This window comes from Vicugna pacos, chromosome 14 (assembly GCF_048564905.1).
Source record: "Vicugna pacos chromosome 14, VicPac4, whole genome shotgun sequence".
Classification (NCBI taxonomy): Eukaryota; Metazoa; Chordata; class Mammalia; order Artiodactyla; family Camelidae; genus Vicugna; species Vicugna pacos.
In genome coordinates, this window is record NC_133000.1 from 34,920,008 (window position 1) to 34,932,295 (window position 12,288).

The window sequence follows — 12,288 nt, forward strand, 5'->3', positions numbered from 1 at the left end:
AATGCCACTCCTGGGCATATATCCAGAAGGAACCCTAATTCAAAAAGACACCTACACCCCAATGTTCACAGCAGCACTATTTACAATAGCAAGACATGGAAACAACCGAAATGTCCACTGAGAGATGACTGGATAAAAAGGTTGTAGCATATTTGTCCAATAGACTACTATTCAGCCATAAAATAATAATAAATTAATGCAATTTGTAGCAACATCAATGGACCTGGAGAATGTCATTCTAAGTGAAGTAAGCTATAAAGAGAAAGGAAAATACCATATGAGATTGCTCACATGTGGAATCTAAAAAAAAAGAAAGAAACAAAAAGATAAACTTATCTACAGAACAGAAACAGACACAGAGTCATAGAAACCAAACTATGGTTACCAGAGGGGAGAGGGTGTGGGAAGGAATAAATTGGGAGTTCAAGATTTGCAGATACTGAGTATGTAACAAATAAACAGCAAGTTTATACTGTATAGCACAGGAGAATATATTTAATATCTTATAGTATCTTGTGTTTAAAAAGAGTATGAAAATGAATACAGGTATGTTCCTATTTAACTGAAGTGTTGTGCTGCACACAAGAAACTGACACAAAATTATAAACTGACTAGACTTCAATGAAAATATTTTTAAATAGACCAAAAACGAAAAAAAGGAAAATGATATTATCAAACAAAAAGAATAAAGTACTAATTCAGGCTACAATATGGATGAACCTTGAAACTTTATGCTAAAAAGCCAGACACAAAAAGTCAAATAGTGCCCTTTAAGGTGAAATGTATCTAAGCTTTTATTTTACTACTCCTGTAAATTTTCCGGTGGTTTGAAATCTATCAATATCAAAATAAGATGTATTATACATTAAAAGCTTAAAACGCTTCCTCACAGCAGGGCTTTTATTATTAAATTCAGAAACGCATATAAAGCTCTTGGAAAAACACTTTGCACCTCCACACACAATCACTGCTGTCACTGCCACTCAAAGGGTGGTGCCAGCACTGATGAGAGCTGCCTCCACTCGCTCCCCTGCAGAAAGGAGTGAAGGCCTGAGCTCTGACAGGCAGGGTGAGCGTGAACCTGGGTCAGACACAGCCATGTCCCAGGGTCTGCGTTACCCAACTTTCTTATAAAAACTGCAACATGAGATGTAAACATGCTAGAGGGATGTATCTTACAACACTGGGAATACAGACAATGTTTTACAGTAACTATAAATGGAGCATCTATTGTACAACTGAAACTAATATCATATTTTAAATCAGCTATATCTTTCTAAAAAATTAAAAAATATTTCTAAAATGTTATCACTTTAATATTCAATTTGGTTTTTAAGTAACTACTAAACAGCTTAGAATGTATAAAAGCATTTAATTGTGCTGTTTGTTTACATATTTATTCACATTCAGCCTCTTGCTAAAGAGAATTTAAACAATTCTTTTAAAAACAGCTTAACAACCTTAACAACAAGAAGGCAAACCTGAGAGTGAAGAGAAAATGGATATTCAATACTTAAATGAAACCAGGGGGAGATAAACTCATAAAAATGGATTCCATGAAGTCAGAGCAAGTGTTAAAGGCTGACTAGATATTCAGCTGTAGGATTCTTGGCAGCTAAACCAAAAAGAAAAGATGATGGGGCGGGTGGTAGAGCGTGTGCTTAGCGTGCACGGGGTCCTGGGTTGAAGCCCCAGGGCTTCCACTAACAGATAAATACATCTAATTACCTGCCCCCATAAAAGATCACCAAAGAAAAGAAAAAGAGAAATTTCTTTCCCAAAAAACCCTGATATTAAATTTGGATTAAATACTTAAAAAAAGCAAAAAAGAAAAATAGAAAAGATAAGTGACACTGTGAAGGAAAACCACAGCTGGTCTAACAAGCTAAGTCACAAATCTAAGTGTGATAAGTGTCGGTTTACTGATCTAAGTTTTGCTGGGATACCTGGTAAATCTGAAGTTTAATGTCAGTTTACTGGGCTAATAAGCTAACCCGAAAATCCAAGGTCAACAATTGTCAGTAACGGGATCTGTTCCAAATTGATAAGCTTCAGTGTACTGATTCCTTGCTTTTTGTTGTTTGAGCCTTATTGGCTAATAGCCCCATACTTGTAATTAACCGTATAAAACATCATGTGCACATCTTGGAGGGGCTCAGAGCTTTGGAAAAGAAGCCCCTCTGAGCCCGCCAATGTAATAAATCTCAATACTCCAACCCTCTGAGTGATTCTTGTTTCTTGGCTGGCCTGTTGTTTCCATAACAACACAAGGGATAATGCCCGTGAGATAAATCTGCAGTGGCTGCTGGCAGGTCCCCATGTCTCACGTGGGAAAATCTGAAACATCCTTCTCAACACTCAGAGTCATCATAAGCCCACCCCAAACCTGCAGCCTTTAAATGCAGGAGCACAGGTAGGGCCTGGCCTTTGCTGTCTCTGTGTCATCACAGTGAGACAGGATGGAAGGGGGAAGAGCACAGCCATTCAAGGAAGGCCACCGCAATTAACAAAAAAATGGTGAAGGATTCAAACCCCAATAGGTCTTGAGGCTCAGGATGAAGAGATTTAACTTCTAGCAGATCTTGAGATTCAGTAAACACCCATTGTAATAGTAACGTGGTGAATAACATGCCCCAGGCAACATGGCAGTCCCAATGATAGCCACAAAAGGTCAAAGGGTGGGAAATGGCCAACTCCCTGGAAATCCCAGCCCCTTGCCCTAAGGCTGGTCCTTCTACTTATTAGCATATGAAACCACCAAGCCCAAGAAAACAAGCAACACAGCGCCACCTCGCGGTCACCACTCTCTTTCCCTCTTTGGTGAAGGCCCACACTCTGTCTGTGAAGTGTGTACCTACTTCTAATCTGAGCATCAAACCCCGACACCTCGTGAAGTTTCTCTTGCCTATCAATGTATCTCTCTGAATAAATATACCTTTACTCAACACTGGCTTGCTCTTGAATTCTTTACTGCATGAAGTCAAGGAACAAAATCTGGTGGGGCACATCCCAGGGACTCAACAAAAGCCTGGGACACAGCCCTTCTCATGCCCAACGTTTTTTTATTCTTGTATCAACAGGACTGGTCTGTGAAGGGAGGTCTGAGACCCCAGCTAAGGGACAGAACCAGCCTCCAGGGCTCCAGCTTGCAGGCAGCCTCTCCCCCAGCATGGGTCTTGGGGTCTGCCCGGTTCTCTGTGTTTCTCTGTTGTGCTGACTCCCCAGCCAGACAGCGTACTCCTAGGCCTGTCCCCACAAAACCCTTCTCTCCAAAATACAAGCACATCATGTCACAATCCTCTTGTTCAACCAGGAAATGTTAGCCCACTTTTTTCCTCCCCAATAAAGTACCCAACTGTCCTCCCTCCCATCACATCACTTCTTTTTTTGTGAGAAATCTGCACTCGCCACACCCCATCCTGAACACAGGTGTCTTGCTGGCTGTGACCGAGATGTTTCTTTCTCACATAGCCTGCGTCCTTTCTCTTTCCCCTTATTACCTTAAAAAAGCCTTTCCTGAGTCACCCACCCCACTGATTCTGAACTCACAAAGTGCTGAGGTTGCAGTCACTATGTGCATACCTCCCAGGTTTTGGCCAGGTTTCCATCGCAAGATCTTCATTAAGGAGCTGCATCAAGAAGTTTAAAGAGGCTATTCTTACATCTGAGTGGAGGAGCCTGCAAAAGATTTACATGGCTTTGAAGAGAGAGTTAACCAGGGACAGAGAAGTCACGGGTCCTAGTCAAAAGTTTCATGAGGCAAAATGTTCTCCCAAGGCTCAGAGTGGCTTCTGAACATGGAGTCGGCAGGAAGGAGGTGACAGGCAGTGAGTAGGGTGGGTGATACAGGGTACGCTCCCCCAGCCGGGAAAGAATAGGTTTTTTTCTAGTTTTCCAAACAATTTCTTACTGCCTTTTTTCCCTTATTACCACATACCATTTCCTACGAATTAAGCATATCAAGGTAAGTCATTTGGGCCACTTGGGAGAAGCTACATGATGCCATTCACAGGGCCGGGACATGACAGCCACACCAGTCAAGGTTGAAAGACCAGTGGGAATATTTCCATGGTAATCATGGGCATGCAGCAAACTCCCCAGCTTCAATGACCTCCTCTCAAAGTTGGCGCCAATAAAGCTACCAGTCAAAATGCGTGATGATTATGGCCAACATCTGTTTATTAGTTAAGTGCCCGAGACAGCTGTCGCTTAATGAGGAATGAGTAAGATCAATGAGGCCCTGTCTACCTGGCCACACGCGCCCTGCCTTCCTGCCTTGGTGCAGCAGCAGAGTTAGTTAAGCTGAGATGAACGCCCCCAGAGCAGCCCGACGGGAAAGCTCCCAGCTCTGCACGGCGAGACGTGTTCCTTTCCTTCTCAGGGCTGATCACAGTTTGCTGTCGTCTGTTTTTATGTTTATCCCTTTTGTAACTGCCTCTCCTCCGGAGATTTTGCTCAAGCAGCACGGGGCCAGTTGTGTCTTGCGGCCTGCCGGATATTTTGGGCAGGGAAACAGCCGAGCCCACATCTGGCTCTGGTGCTGAACGGAGAAGGCACAAGGCCCAGGGGCCCATGCTGAACCGAGGCCCCTGCACCCAAAATTATGGTCTGAATTTGGGCAAATTACATAGTCTTTTTTACCCTGAGATTCCTCATCTGTCTATGAAAATAACTGCCCATGGAACACAGAGTTACAAGTATTAAAGGAAATCACCAAATTCACAACCTAGCCAAGGGGCTACCAGTGCATCCTCAACAGATAAATACTGCCTTTACGGCTCTGACACACGCCAAGCTTGGTGGCCGCACAAAGTGTAAACTGCTAAGTGCCAGTGTGTTAAGTGTTTCATGTGTGCTATAATACCCTTTAGAACTTACAACAATCCCAGGAAGTAACGAATATTATCATGCCCATTTCACAGATTCACCAACAGGTTAAGAGTGGTTACATTCTAGTCCAAGGCGCTATGGTGAGGTAATGGCGATTTCAACGTGAATATGGCCCCAGGCCTGGGCTCCATCTCTGTCTCATCCACCTGACCACTTGCCTATGAAATCCACCTGTCCAATACCCAAGTTTGAAGCCGGGCAGCTCTTAAATGCAATGTGTGCCACCGTTTGTCTATGTTCCTTAATTACCATAAACAGTTCTCAGAAAGCACTTCAGAAAGGAAAGTTGGACTCACATCCCTGCCCACAAAGAAGAGGAATTCTGCCTTGCCTTCTCCTGTAACGTGCAGAAACCCTTCCCATTCACCACCGAATCCTTTTGTATGCTTCCTCCGTGTTCATGTTTGCACACGGCTTATTAAAGTAGAAGTTACCTGCAGTAATTCCATCTCGGTTCCTTTCCAAGGTTCCAGATTATCCATAATCAGGGTAATATCATAATTTTCTGTGAACGAAAATACTACAATGTGAATGAAAATACTGCAACCATGTCACTAAACAAAGAATGCTGAAAACAAGTCATCAGCGACTGCTGCCGCACCCCAGTGAAAACAGGCCTGCAGCCACTCACAACGGTGCCCTCTGAGCAGACTCAGAATAAGAAAGGACAGATTACTGGCCCTAGATAGCTAGGTGCTTGTCTAAAGAATATATTCAGTGAGCCCAAAGGTTGGCTTCCTCCCATATATTGAAAAGCACTAAATTCTTGAACGTGAGATACCTGGCTTTCTTTAGATAGCAAGCAATGTTTTATTGTTCTAACTACCTGGTCTTTGTTGTAAAGCTCCTGTATAATCCTAGCTTCTCCCCTACTCTTGGGAGCAGTCCCTCAGAGTGTTCCGAGAGGCGGTCATCCTGGCTCGAGTCCTCCTGACAAATAAAACATAACTCTTAACATTCAGGCTGCACGTTTATTTCAATCAAGTCCCAGAATAGACACAACTCATCAGTTCTGTAATGGGACACACTGGATCAGGAACCAAAAGAGTGTAGTAGTCCCGAAGAACTACGGCTCCCTCTTTCTTCCTGTCATTATACAATCCCACCAGAACTCATTACTTTGCTGTCTGCCCCTCTGGCAACCAAACTCATAGAAGAGTGAACTCAGCAGAGCACCATGCTGGGGAGAACCCCCCGCAGCAGCACTGCAGGCTGCCTGCCCTCCCGCACGCTCTGCCGACCGCTAGTGTCCTCCGTGGAGACCAGGTCAAAAGAGCTGTTCCCAACAACTGCAAAGTCCCACATATTAAATAAAAACATTTTATTTTATACGATATGTTACGTATATACCCATCTCTGAAAACAGCTTTGCCAGAAGCCCAAACCTTCAATATTAATATGCAAAGGCAAACCCGGTCCCCAAGGGAAAACAAGTCTTAAGACGACGCTAAGGCCTCCAAAGTCCTCTTCACGACAATGAACCAAACTGCCTGCAGGTCTGCAGCTGCAGGAGGCTACATGTCTGCTTTTAAAGCAGCCCCTTCCTGCCCTCGTGTGCTACAATGCCCTTTTATGCCCTCCCATCGCAGGGCAAGAGCAGCCGCTGCAGAAACTTGCAGGGGCCTCAGAGCCAGGGAATATGCCCAGGTCACACTGCAAACCTACTGCCCGCCTCACAGCCCCCAGCCAGCAGGTCACCTGGAAGTCACAGCAAGTGCCCCAATCCAGAAGTCTCTTCATTTGCCAGCACAACTGATCACTGGTCTCCAACCTTCGTCAGTTTTGCACAAAACAGCACCTTCTACTGTGAAGCGGGTGGTTTTCGCTTCTGTGCCCCATCCTTACTGGAAACGTTAAGGGAAACCAAAAGGCCTCTTCTCAACCCTTTTCTGATGACACCCTCCCACCCACAATACTCATATGCTCAAGAGTTTGGATCCACGTGATTTTGTTTCCCTTATGCTAAGTGGCTCAAAACACTGCGAGATTCTTTCTCCTTTGAGTGTATTAGCACTCCGTTTCTCGGCTTTAATCTGTTTTTGTCTCTCTCTTCAGTGTCCCTAGCAGTTGCCACCTCTTACTCCCTTCAGCAGCCTCTCTCCCAACATCTATTCTAGGGAATCAGCTGTGATGAGGGGCCCGAGGGCAGTCACAGAAGATGCAACTAAGGCACAGAGAGGCTACATAATTTGCCCAAGAAATCACCTTGAGCCACCAACAGAGTGTGTCACGTCCCTCTATTTAACAGTTATGCTAAGCAAGTTAACTTTTTGTAGATTATGTTTATAAACAGATGAGAAATCAAAATACATACAAGGACACACATCAACTCTAAGATGTTCATTAACTCCACTGTTTTGTTTCAATTTATTTTATTTCTATTAAAAAATTAAGAACCCCTGCAGCCTATATAGCAAAATGTTACTGGGGTTTAAATCCAGAATATAGAGGGGTTATGTCATTACTCATTCTTATATGTATGTTCAGAAGACAAAATGATTTGAAAGTCTCTCTCCCCACCCCCTACTCACTACTGGCTCTCACCAGAGCTCCCAGATCACACATCTAATACCTTTTCACTTTACCCACAGCTGAACTCATCAGTTTTCCCCCAGAACTCCCTCTGCAGCTTTCCGTCCTCAGAACACAGCAGGACCATCATTTAACTCATTAATCCACCCAGAAACCTGGGCCTTACTCCATCCTACCTTCACAGACAGCATTGATCCTTTCATTTTAACCATCAAAACATGCCTTCAATCTGTTCGCTTTTACCCACTGACTGTCCCACCGCTCAAGTGGAAGCCACCAACACTGCCCACCTGGACTCACGAGTCTCCCAAGTGGCCCCACAGCCACTCTTTAGACAAATGGGATTGTGTCACTCCCGCGCTTTTTGGACTCTTCAGACCCAATTTTCTTAGAAGAAACTTCAATTTCTTCACCTGGTGAAGGTCTTTGCCATGAAACTGTCAGCTCAGGGAGGGCAGGACCCGCCCTCTCCCCTTGGCCCCGCCCTCTGGCAGAGCTTCAGCTTGGGAGGACCTGCTGAGCTAAATCAGCCTGTATCCTAAACCTGGTCTTGAGTTCTTAGCAAACAACTTCACTTATCCATACAAATCCAACGTAGATTAGAAAGATTTTAGATGTTGAGCTAGACAATTGATTTGGGGATTTTGCACTGGCAACCTGCAAGTATATGTTCTAATGATTGTGTCTTGTTAAAACCACACACAGATTAAAGGAGTATTTGTGGAATGTCTTCGGAGTAAAAGGGACTGTACTTTTACAGATTTTATGTTTTATTACATGAACAACCAGGACAGGGTCACAATTGGAACCGCCTCACAAGTGACAGAAGACAGGTGAGACGCATATAGCAACAGGTCACAAAGATGGTAAGAGTAAAGTTGTTTATCCAACCCCCGAAAAAATTCCTCCAAGAACAGAAAACTCAGAATTTTGAAAATAAAATTCTATCATCTAAAGAAAGAAAATAAATAATCCTCTTCATCAGGGTTTCTAGATCTGACTGCAGAGTTATTAGCAGGCCATACTGAATCCTAGCACAGAAAAATCAGATGGACTAGTGGTGAGTAAGTTCCAGGAAAATGGCAGTAATTCCTCCACTTGAAAGAGGACACACACTCACTTGTTGAAGGTGACTGTAAACCGCATTCTGCAGAAATTCAGAAGATTGAGACACCGCTTCTACATGATGATGACACGGAAGGACGGCTTGGATGCATGCTTCTAACTGAGTCACCGGCATTCTTACACAGCAGGGTGAAACGGAGGCCCTCAGCCAAGAGCACAGATGTTCCTGTCATGTATCCCAGATCGTGCCTCGGGGACTCAGTGTCCTGTAGCAGTGCGGCCCCAGGCGAGGACCCGCAGCGTGGCCCACGCAAGCAGGAGGGGCACTATGCTTGAGAAATCCCAACCCCGATGGGGGCAAGACGGGCTGGTGGGGTTGTGTGAACCTATAAATGCTCATAGAAATAAACCTGCATACATTCACGTGATAAAATTAACTGTAGCAGGCTATTTAACAAAATTTCAATTATCAGTGTTAATTTTACCATTCCTTTCCTCTTGTCCCCTGCACTCTGAGACAGGCTTAGGCTCTCTCACACATGCAGCTCTGATGCAATAGTTGTGAATTTATTTTATTTTGCTACAAGTGTTTTCGCTCCCAGTGTCGCTGTGACTGTCGTCTCTTAACACAGTCAGATGTCTTCCTGGATCTCTCCCTGTGTTCCTTGCTCCTGCTTCTCAGATCCTGAGATAAAGAACAGGTGAAGGCATATGACTGGGAATGTCAATGTGGACTTGATCAAAGTCCTCAGTGACCCCCTAGGTGAGTGCTGCCCACCCCTTACCTTCGATTCTCAAGGTTCTGCCCAGGGTGACATCCAGACAGGAGATATTCCTGGGCCCAATTAAGAGCTGTGTGGCTTGGGTGCGGGGAAAGGTGCAGGAGCTGGTTCCGTAGCCGGTCACTTCCATATCTCTGCTACTCTCTCTCCCGAGGCCCCGCTGCCAAGCCCCCAGGCTCCCTGATATTCTGTCCTTCTCTTCTACTCTAATTCAAGCCCTTTTCCTCTTCCTTTACTCCCTGATTATCCCCAGCTGGAGTGATTTTCCCATCACAGATTCTGAAAAATTTTCCTGCAGCTGAAAAACAGGTCTCCAGAGGTCAATGCCCATATGGTGGTTCCTGAAGAGAGCCCCTGGTTAGGGGGACCCTCACCAACAATCACGGGACATCAGGCATGTTGCAGGGTCGACCACCCCCAACAAGAGTTTGCTGTGAACCCAAAGCACGCACAGCATCCCTGCTCACTAAAGTGTAGTTTTAGTCCTTTATTAAGAAGCAAAAATAAAAAAATTGCTCATGTATCTTACTAAAATTATTTATGAGGTAGAAAAAGTAATTCTAATAGAAAAGAACAAATTTCACTCCATGTTAGATGTGTTCGTCTGACTTTAAACCTGTACCTTGTTTTCTAGGCTCAGACTTGCTGTTTCTGCACCTTTTGTAAAAGAATGTTGCCTTTAGCCTGAAATACCCAGGAGGGCCTATTCTCCAGGCTCTGATCTTTAAGGATATTAGCTCTTCTACACTTATGTACAGATGGCAAGTTGCAAAATAGAGAATAACCTTTCTTTTTTTTGGAGGTTATACGGGGGCACCATAATTTGACCCACATGGACAGCTGCAGGAACAAAGGATTCCAAGGAGAAACAATTCGTACAGCAAGAAGTTTGCAACAACCAGCCACATCCCCGCCGCTTTTTAGTATAAAAGGAGACTGAATTCTGCCTTGGGGAAGAGAGTTCTACTGGATATCAATATGCCATTTTCTGGGTCTGCCGTCTTTTCAAATAAAGTCACTATTCCTTACTCCAACATCTCATCTCCCGATTTATTGGCCTGTCATGCAGCAAGCAGAACGAGTTTGGACTTGGTAACAAAGTGACTGCATTAGAGGTAGTATGTCTCCACTGTTTCCTCATTTCCAGAATGTCACAACCTATCAGTTTTATATGCTGTTGAACAACACGAACAAACAACCTATTATACAGAACTGATTCCAAGAAATAAAATTATTTCTACTCCTTCAAACATTTTTTTCTTTTTTTTGTTTTGTTATGCTTATTGAAAAGAAAAGTCAAATCATTTTATTTCACGTATTTTTTAAAGCTACATATTGTAAGTACTACAAAGATATTTAAATTGCAATAAAATTGTTCATATATTAGTATAAAGATATATACACAATCAATGCAGATTAGGAAAGGAGTAGATATTTACTAAAAATCCACTGCACATCCAGTCTTTTACAAGCATATCCTGGAATATAAACTCTATTATCCCGGAGTCCCCCACCCCAATTCTCACTGCGGAGTCCCTTAGTAATCAACTACCAAGGCACCAGCATAGAACCATGCAATCACTATTTTAGGTATAAATGAGTGTATTAGCTCATTCAATTCTAAAACAGAAACCTTAAAATAAATACTGAACTTATTTACAGATAAACAAATTTGGACACAAAAAAATACAGTTTCTCCCCCAAGACACAAAGATAATAATTGGTAAAGGCAAGATTTGAACTAATCTGCCTGATTCTAAAAGCTAAGGTGGGAATCCCCTTTGACTTTGGAGGTACAGCAGCACAACCTATCACCCTATCTTTGTTCAGTTCTAGCTTTAGACAGCCTGAGACAGCACCCCATTCCAATGGAACTCGAGGGCAAACAATAACAATAAGGATTTTATATTCAGTATTTTCTTAAGTCTCAATTATATAAAGTGTCAGCAGATCAGCAGAAAACTCTGGGAAATATGAGTGGGTCCAGAGCTTTTTGCTGATAAGAAACTCATTCTATCAGGACAGAGTGACCTTCCCATGAGAGGCCTCATGTACATTAACTAAAGGCAGCTGAGCAATGAAAACTAGCAAGAACATGGAACTCAAGCAAGAAGGATGCCTGCCATCCCCTGCCCAGTTGCCTCTTCACCCACGTGGACAAGATGGCAGAAGATCCAGGTTCTTGTCCAAGTGACAACATAATGGACTCTCACCCATGAAATGTTATGACTCTATGCTGTCTTAAGTCCTTTCCAACTAAAATATGATGACACCAATATCTCAGCAGAATGTCTATGTCTCCACTTTCTCTCTTCTATTAGGAGACTATATCTATGGCTACAAAGCAGAAATTCAATTAAAAACACCATGCACGAAGCCTGGTGAAAGTCTGTGTAAGAGACATTGTTCTCACGCTCAGTGAGTGAAAACTCAGAAAAAGTGGTCCTTCTCCCTCTGCAAGTGGGAGGTATCCTGATTGTGTGTGTGTGTGTGTGCACACGTGTGTGTGTGTAAATCAAATACAACGTATTCTGGGATGTGCACAGATTTTTTTTATGTTACTATTATTTCGTGAGAATGAGTCTACCTTTAAATTAATTTGAATCTATTATTCTGAGAGAGTCTCAGGCTCTTTTGGTGGAGGATGGGAAAGGGGAAAGGAAAGGAGGAAAGAAGTAAATGAAGCAAAGCTGTAAGAGTACTGCTAGGGAAAGGCAAGACATTAATTTTGTTCCTACTTGCATCACACACAAATTAGGGACTGGCTTTCCCCCATGTCTTGTCAAGCACTGAGTTGCAGAAGAACAGGCAACAGCCCTTTTCTCACTGAGCTTGTGACTGTACGTGACATCTTATAGACACAAATTATTTAACCTGATCAAACACTCTAGCAGCAGGATGTAATTCTCCTACTTTGAGAGACAAGGAAACAGGAAGTGAAAGAGGGTATATAGCTTGACCAAAGTCAGAGGACAAGTAAACTAAAGAGGATGAATTCAAACTCAGATCTGAATGCAGA